Genomic DNA, 9,114 nt, shown 5'->3' with positions numbered 1-9,114 from the left:
GATGGAAGCATCAATAGCAACGAACTTGTTCTCGATCGCGTCAAGCTTACCTTGGATGATGTTTTTCTGTTCATCTAATTTTTCGAGAAGATTCTGTTGTTCACTCTTTTGCTCGGTACGTTGTTTCTCTAATTGTTCTCTCTGTTCCTTGCGTTGTGTCTCAATTTGTTCTTTCTGTTCTTCAAATTTTGCAAGGAGAACAGCCATCATGGATGACATATCGGAACTAGTACTTACTCGTTCTTCTATCATTTCAACCTCGAATTGAAATGTATCCAAATCTTCGTTTTTCTGGGTTAAATAATCCTGTAGACGAATAATGAGATCATTTTTCGATCCAGCAGTAGGAAGACTTCGCTTAGTCAATTCCGCCTTCAACTCAGTCAAACTTAACTGATTTAGTGTTTTACCCATTTTAACTTTTCAAAACGCGAGCACTTTTACTTATTTCAAAATGTTTTACACTTTGTTTATTGTTAAAACACACGCGCACTTTTAATTTTATTCGCGAAATTATCTGATTCGCACAAATAAATAAGTTTTATTCCACTTTTCTGACACCAATGTAATGTTTTATTCCGGGTTCACAATAAAACTTATTTAATTTCCACTTATATTTCCGTTCAAATAAGAACACACTTTATTTCAACTCAATTTACTTTTATTATTCGCTCAAACAAACACACTTTTAAATCACTTTATTTACTACTAACAATTCGCAACACTTTATTTCACTTTGTACTGTACTCTTTCACTTTCAAGATTAAACTGTCTCCGGTCGGTGTTTACGCTGCCTTTTATACCGGAATCTCGAGACTCGAGAACGTCCTCGAAGGCTCTCGTCCCTGTCTCTCGAAACTTCCTTTCCAGGAAGGGCACTTCATACTTCCAGTCTAGTGGGATATTTTGAGATGTGTTCAGTGTGGGATATTTTGAGATGTGTTCAGTGAGATATTTTTAGATGTGTTCAGTGGGATATTTTTAGATGTGTTCAGTGAGATATTTTTCTTAATTACTAAAGGTCCGTTCACATTTCTACCTTTGCAGTAGTAGGTAGTGTGTTCAGACTTTTATCTTAAAAGTAGTTCAGTAATTCATCGTTACAATATATAATTTCAAATAAAAAAATAAAATTCATGATTTAAAATCAAATAAAAACCAGTTAAAAAAGAATTCTTTTTTGTTTTTGTAGTTGTTTTTTTAATTTCGATAAGACATGTATTAAAGAACTATACAAGCTGTTCCGAAGATATCTGTCAAATCTCAAAGCTTCGGTAGAGCTTCGGTAAAGCTTCGTTTAAACTTCTTATAGAGGATCAAACTTGTATAACGTTCTCCTTTTTCCATGCCCAACAACCTTACTAAAGTTTAAAAGAAGCTGAAAAGTAGCTTTTGTAAAACCTTAATCGAAGCTGAAATGTTAGTTGGGAATTCATTATAAACACATGCATACATATAACAATAGCCCTGTTATATTGAAGGTGGTAGTTTACTCGTGAGTAGAAATCTAGTTCAACAACTACACATTCCTATCTCCGCGAGTAGAAGATTGTGTTATTTATAGTAGTTACTAGATCTACTCATGACTAACCACCTCCAATGGAACGGGGCTAATGTTTTTATGATTTGCAAAAGTTTTTTTATTCTTCTTTTTTTTTTTGTTGTTCTTTTTTCTTATTTTTTCAAATACAATGTAATGCTGTTTTTTATTGAAGATACTTTTCCAAGAAATTTTGTTTGTTCGTTGTCAGGGTGAGGGGCCCCTAGCTGAAGTGGGGCCCCTAGGCAGCTGCCTAGTTTGCCTTGAGGCTAATCCGGCACTGATTGTTTCACATGTTCAGCCAAAGCAGCAACATTTTTTGTATTTGAACCCTCTATAACTTTTTTGCAATCATTTTTGTGTTGGTCAATTCTCGAGCCTAATTTATGGATAGTCTCTCCAACATATAATTTAGTGCAATCATTGCATTTGATAGAGTAAACTAATCCACTATTATCAATTTTGTTAATTTTCTTTTTAGTATTGACGAAAAATTTTGAATTTTGGTTTGTTGGTTTCATTGCTAATTTAACTTCAGGTACAAAATATTGGCAAACTTTAGATATTGACTCACTTAATTTAGGAATATATTGTTTAGAAGAATAAATGTATCTATTATTACTTGTTGATTTGTCACGCGATCGGTCATTATTATTTGATAAGAAACTTAATTACTTAAGTTAAAACGTTGAGGTGCATCAGTTTTTGCTTTGAAATTATCGCTTTTAACAGACGAAATAAGTTTATCAATTATTTTAACTGGATAATTATTTTTTGATAATATATTTTTGATTTTTATTAAATTATTATTATTAAAACGCATTGTCATTATTTTTTAGACCCTGAAGATGAGGCAAGTAAGACCTCGAAATATATAGGCCAAAAATAAATAATTTTCTAAAATATAAAAATGCGTTTTTAATTTAATATGTACTTAAAGAAGCAAAACAAAGAAGGTAATAAATAAAATAATTATAAAGTTCAACATAAAAAACAAATAAAATACAAAAAATTTATGTATTTGAGGGTTAACACATTTTTGTATACACCTTTACCATCAATTTTGAAAATGAAACTTTACAAATAAGCCAGGTGATAACCGGATGTCACGATACAGCTTTTGTTACATTTGGAAATTAAAAGCTACCCCACCCTACAAGCCCTAAGTGGCTACAACAACCTAAAACGTTAATTATTAGGGCATAAGCATCAAACTGTAATTGGTCTAAGAAAACGTCAAATGATGTGAAAAGATTTTTTCTTTGATCTGTGGCACAAATTATTGAAACCCAAAATATAAAAGAATTTAAAAAAGTCTTCTTACTAATTAACACAATTATGCCTCAGTTGGCATTGCTGGTCGCAGGGTAAGTGGAAAATAAAGAAGATTTTAGTGATTGTGTTTGATAGTCAAATTGTCAAAGTAACTCGTTATATCCCCCTACTTCCGACGAGCTGAGCCGTGTGAAACATGCCGACAACGAACATCCTCCTTCCCTCCCCTTTCCACCGACCTTATTCCAAAATTGATTTTGGGAGAACCTGCTTTCCTATACCCCAATCCAACTTTACCCAATCCGTCCTGTCACTTTCGCTTCTTATTTCACGTGGAAACCCATAACTTGCTATAACTACGTTCATGGAAATAAAAATGGTAATTTCCATAAAATATTAGGAGCTTGCATGGAGCTTCAAAAGATAAACGCACAACCAGCTAAAACGTTAATGCGCGTGGACGCTGTTGCTTATTTTAAGGCATTAGTACCAAGCTGGGATTTTTAGAAAACGTCCCATACTGATGTGAAAAGATTTTTTCTTCAATGTGACTCTAATGATTGACGCTTAAAATATGAAATAATCCAGTCAAATAAGGGTTCAACCTCGGAATGAATGCTAATAGAAATTTTTTTTGCTCAATACCTTGGCATTCTATAACATACCTCAAAAGTCTAGAAAAATCTCATGTCCGCAAGTCACGATTTTCAAGGTCAAAGCGCGAAATGGAGATTTCAAAATTAGCAAAAATAGACAATGGTATTATACACACATATGATACATGATTTCAAGGTATTTTTTAATTCTGATTCCAAAAAAATCTAAAATCAAGGCAATCTGACGTCTCTGAAAAAAGTTATATCAGTTTTTCATCAGTCAACCCATATTATTATAACAGTTGCAATCTTACTACCGAAAAACCCTTAAAAGTTATGGTAGCGGAACCAAATTTTGCATGAGGGTTTTCATATTCATTATCATTAAGAATCAAAACAATGCAATGCAAAAAAACATTCATATCTATGACAAAATGGTATTTTTTGAGAAAAGGGGAAATTTTAGGATATGCACTAAAAAAGATCCTGATACAATCTTGGAATTAGTGCTAATAGGCTAATTTTTTTGTTTCTATGTTTGTTTAGATATTCTATAACTTATGTCAAAAATCTAAAAAAAAATCTCATGTCCGCAAGTCCTAATTTTCCAGGTTAAACTAAAGTTTATATATATTTCTTACCAAAAGAGCTAGACACTTGAAATTTGGAATAAATTCTTCTGATACGAAATTTCGAAAATCCACACCCATTTTTTGTTACAAATGCCACGTTCATGTCAAATTTTACTACTGCTTTGCAGCTTGGTTTTGGCCTCAGTTATATGCTCATAAAGCTTTTCCAAATATTCGGCCTTGCCGACGATGGACGAACTCGATGATGAAGTTGATAATCTTGAGTTTGGGCGACTTTCTTCTGGATTGCGATTTTTTCTTCTCTGATAATCTGATAAAGTTGAAGCTTTTTCGTTAAGTATTGTCGCTGCAAAATTCAAAATTCCCACTTTAAAACGCTGTTTTTGATCGAGATTCATCTGTCTCATATCAGGAAGTATACTTTTGAAAAAACACAAATCGAAATCCTCTTCTGGTTCGGTCTTATGCTTTTTAATACTACTCCTATCTTCGTCTGGAAAATCGGTCCAACGTCTTTTATTTTGAACACTCGGTTTTGAAGTGTAAGAAGTCGATATACGTTGGTTAGGTTGTTATCTTGATCTTGATAATTTTCTGAGTCTTCTAAGTCTTCTTTTTCATCTTCATTTTTAAGAATAAATGTGCCCATGATTATGAAAGTGGACTAAGTCACTTTTTGCATTGTTTGAAGAAAAACTTTCATAATAACTTTCTTATAACGATTTAATTATATTTCTTTTATGAAATCGCTAGAGGAGCAATAAAGAAGTTTATTTACTGCAATTTCGCTTTCAAATAAACTTTACCCCTTAAATAATAAATTATTTTTAGGCTAGATTTGATGCCATTTTTAGGAGTGACTTAGTCCACTTTCATAATTAAGGGCACAAATGGCCGCGGCAGCAGTTCAGATGGGTTACCTAAAATAATATTTTTAAGTGTTGATTTAAAAGAATTATGAATCAAAATATATAATTAAATACAAACCAATTTGATTTCGAGATTTTGTAAAAGGTTTGAGAAAGTCTAAATGCTCTGCTAAATAATATGGCTTTTTTGATATCCTGTTGTAGCTTTCAGTTTTAAATGCCTCGTATAGCAAGATCTGAGGTTCTTCCATCTTTCTTTGCATTCAAATACTGAAAATAAAGTTTCATTTCATTTTTTTTTGTTCAACAGATTTAAGAAATAGGAATTTATAAAATTGATAACGAACTCTACAAATCTTTTTACATTAAAGCCGGTACGCAGCTCGCGCTAAATTTTATCTCCCATACAAACTATCGAAAAATTTTAGCCGAGCTAAAATGGATCCCATACAAATTATCGATAACTTGTATGGGAATTTTATCTCGGCTTAAATTTAGCGTTTTTTTTTTTTAATTTTTCTAAGAGCTAATTGCTCAAACAAAACTTAAGAATTTAAGACTTTATGTTCTACTTAAATTTTTAAGTTTGTTTCAGCAAATTGCCCTAATACGTTTTTTCTAAATTTATTTAACTTTTTTGTTTTAATTTTATATTCCCCATCCCTGATTGTAGGATTGTACTCAGTATCAGTACTAACTACCTTTCCAAATATAAAACAAAATGTTTACCTGTGGCATCAAAATTCTTTGCAATCTCTTTCCACGTATCGTCTTGTTTTGTTTCATTGGAATATTCTTTACACTGGCGATTGTATAGACAAGGGTAACGTTCAATTGTTCTCACAAATTGTACATTGAATTGTACCTGATCGTCCTTCATTATATTGAACATAGAATTATATGAAATACTATGAAAAACTAAATAATATTTATTTTGACAAACAGAAATTAAAGCAATTGATAACTAGATTTATATGATTAGTTAAAGTATAAATTGAGTATACAGTAGTTAATATACAACAATCTCCCACACTATTTTATTCATAATCTTGAAGATATCTTGGCCGCCGCACGGTTGTCCAAAATGACTTATCTCGTTGCAAAAATCATAACTTTTGAACGGATTGAGTTAGCGGTACAATTTTTTTTTTTATTTGAAGGACATTTCTAGGGCTGTTATACCAATGAATTTCAATAAAATTATTTCACAGGGTGTTTCGGAATCATCGGCCAAAAACAGATTTTCTTTAAAAAAAAAGTTTAAATTAAAATTGGTATGCCATTTTGTAGAAATCACTAATCCACATTTAAAAACAAAATTTCAAAAAAATACAATGTCCCGTTTTCGAAAATTTAATTTTTCAAAAAAAAATTTCAAAATTTTTTTAAAAATCCAAAAATTATTTTTTTTGAAATTTTATTTTTGGCTTATATTTGAGTTATATAAGTGCTTCTTCACAAAAAGTTTCGTTGAAATCGAATAAGCCGTTTTGGAGAATATCGGATTTGAAAAAAAACGGTTTTATGGCAGGTACCGTAAAAAATCCATTCGGTTCCATTCATTAAGCCGAATAGGGTATGTGTACCAATCAATTGTTGATTCAAAATAAAAATATTTAGCTGCGCATGCTTGCGCACTGCCGAGATTTTGTACTTTGAAAAAAAATGAAGGCAGAAGGAACAGATTTTCTTTAAAAAAAATGTTTAAATTAAAATTGGTATGCCATTTTGTAGAAATCACTAATCCACATCTAAAAACAAAATTTCAAAAAAATACAATGTCCCGTTTTCGAAAATTTTATTTTTCAAAAAAAAATTTCAAAATTTTTTTAAAAATCCAAAAATTATTTTTTTTGAAATTTTATTTTTGGCTTATATTTGAGTTATATAAGTGCTTCTTCAAAAAAAGTTTCGTTGAAATCGAATAAGCCGTTTCGGAGAATATCGGATTTAAAAAAAACCGTTCTATGGCAGGTACCGTTAATAATGATTTTCCAAAAAAATTTTTTTCATTAGAAGATAGACCTTGTTTTCAAACTTACATTTGAATTTTTTAAACAAAATCGTTGGAGCCGTTTTTGAGCAATTACAGCTTTACTGAAATTGGTGTATGACAAGTACCGTTATTTTTGGCCCAAAAAAATTAATTCCAAAAACACCTCTGGAGGGTCTCCAAAAAATGCTACATACCAAATTTGAAGTCAATCGGTCCATCCGTTTAGGATGTAGATCCTTATACAGACAGACAGACAGACGGACTTCCGGGACCAACTTTTTTGGCATTCTCTATAATCGTAATATCATGGAAAAGTGTAATCTGAACTTTTTTTAGATGTGAATTAGTGATTTCTACAAAATGGCATACCAATTTTAATTTAAATATTTTTTTTTTAAGAAAATCGGTTTTCGGCCGATGATTCCTAAACACCCTGTAAAACAATTTTCTTGAAATTCATTGGTGTAACAGCCCTGGAAATTTCCTTCAAATTAAAAAAAAAACTGTACCGCTACCTCAATCCGTTCAAAAGTTATGATTTTTGCAACGAGATAAGTCATTTTGGACAACAGTGCGCCGTCGGTTTCTATTCGTTCTTCGAATCGGAACAGGAATGTGGCTTGGTTCTATGTTGATTGGTTCCACAGTACACATAAAAAGGTAATATATTCCGAACTGACATTGGTCCCCAGATTGTCAAAACATGACAATTAGGCGACCAATTTCAGCTACCGAATTCTTAATTGTTTAAAATACCGACGAAAAACGCACAAAAACCGATAAACCACGCACACCACTAATTTTTAAACAATTTATTTATCATTTTCCGCGATGAAACACGAAGAAAATTTGTTATTTTTCAATTTATAATATTTTTAAATAACATTTTATAAATTAAAACAAAAACAAATTTCCTGTTTACTGCGATTGAAATATAAAAATTAAAAGGCCGACCTGACAGATTGGTGCCCATTTTTGACAAACAAATTTTGACAACGTTCGGAATATATTACCTTATTATGTGTACTGTGGTTTGGTTCTATGTTGCTTGGTTCTATGTTGATTGGTGGTTCTATGTTGCTCGGTTCTATCTCTGTTTGTCTTCGATTTTCAGGAATGTTCATTGTCTCTATACCTGATTGTCTTCGAACTTGCTCAAATCGAATTTGAATTTCATCTATACTTGGATCACTTCTTTTCGGTTGATCTCCTTGAATAGTAGTTTTCTTTTTCGGTAAAACCACTTCTTGTACAATTGATTTATATGGCGTTTTATAACATACCCATTGTCGAGCTCGATTTCATAGTGCAATTGACCAAACTTTTTCTTGACAACTCCAAATTTCCAAGCAGGCTTTTCGTTTGAGTAAAATCTTGACTGAACTCTATCTCCCACACTTAAATTCCGAATTCAGATGACTTTTTCGTTGGAAGATTTTTCATATTCAACAGGACGTAGGCAATCTAATTTGATTCTCATCTCTCTTCCAAGATATTGTTGTGCTGGACTTTTACCACTTGATAAAGGTGTTGCTCTATAACGATATAATATTTCACGTACTTTGTTATGTATTGAGCCTTCTTCTTCTGACATGGCGTTTAGTTTTGATTTTAATGTTTTAACATATCTTTCGGCTAAGCCGTTTGTGGCTGGATGTCCTGGCGCTATAAATTTTTGCATTATACCATTTTCTTTACAGTATACTTTGAATTCATTGCTTTGAAAAATCGAAGCGTTATCTGATACAATAACTTTCGGTAGACCATGTGTTGCTACAATGTCTTGAAGAAATCTAATAGTTACATCTGATGTAGGAGCTGAATTTGTAACTTTGATTTCTGGCCACTTTGATTTTGCATCGATTAAGACGAAGAAATTATCACCTTTGAATGGACCAGCGTAATCAATATGCACTCTGTCGAAATTAGCATTTGGTTCATCCCAATGATTAGTAGTGATCTGAGGAGGACTATTTTTGTAAAGAGCACATTTTTCACAAGATCTGACGAGTTTTTCTATGCTTGAGTCTATTCCATTCCAATAGCAATATTTACGAGCCAGTTGTTTCATTCACACAATCCCGATATGAGTACGGTGCAATTCTTTAAGGACTTCGTCTTGAAGAGTATTTGGAATAACGACACGATTTCCTTTAAAAATAACCCCATCTTGTAAAGAGTAATCTGGATTTTCTATTTGGCCTTTAAGTAAATCCTGTTTAAGTTTTGATAATTGTGAATCTTT

The 9,114-nt window shown here is 31.9% G+C and overlaps 1 long non-coding RNA gene across 2 annotated transcripts; it reads right to left on the bottom strand.

The window, feature by feature from the left end:
* Positions 1-4,301: 4,301 nt before the first annotated feature.
* Positions 4,302-5,870, bottom strand: LOC129906267 (uncharacterized). 2 transcript variants are annotated; one of them, XR_008770761.1, is made up of 4 exons: positions 5,603-5,870; positions 4,992-5,143; positions 4,426-4,924; positions 4,302-4,350 (listed from the first exon to the last, which is right to left on the bottom strand). It is a non-coding gene; the product is annotated as an uncharacterized LOC129906267 (long non-coding RNA). The 2 variants fall into 2 exon arrangements; XR_008770760.1 differs by having other exon boundaries at positions 4,308-4,924.
* Between the last annotated feature and the right edge of the window lie 3,244 nt (positions 5,871-9,114).

This window comes from Episyrphus balteatus, chromosome 1 (genome assembly GCF_945859705.1).
Source record: "Episyrphus balteatus chromosome 1, idEpiBalt1.1, whole genome shotgun sequence".
In the NCBI taxonomy this organism is placed as follows: Eukaryota; Metazoa; Arthropoda; class Insecta; order Diptera; family Syrphidae; genus Episyrphus; species Episyrphus balteatus.
Note: the sequence above shows the minus strand (reverse complement) of the source record. Positions and strands in the feature narration are given on the sequence as shown.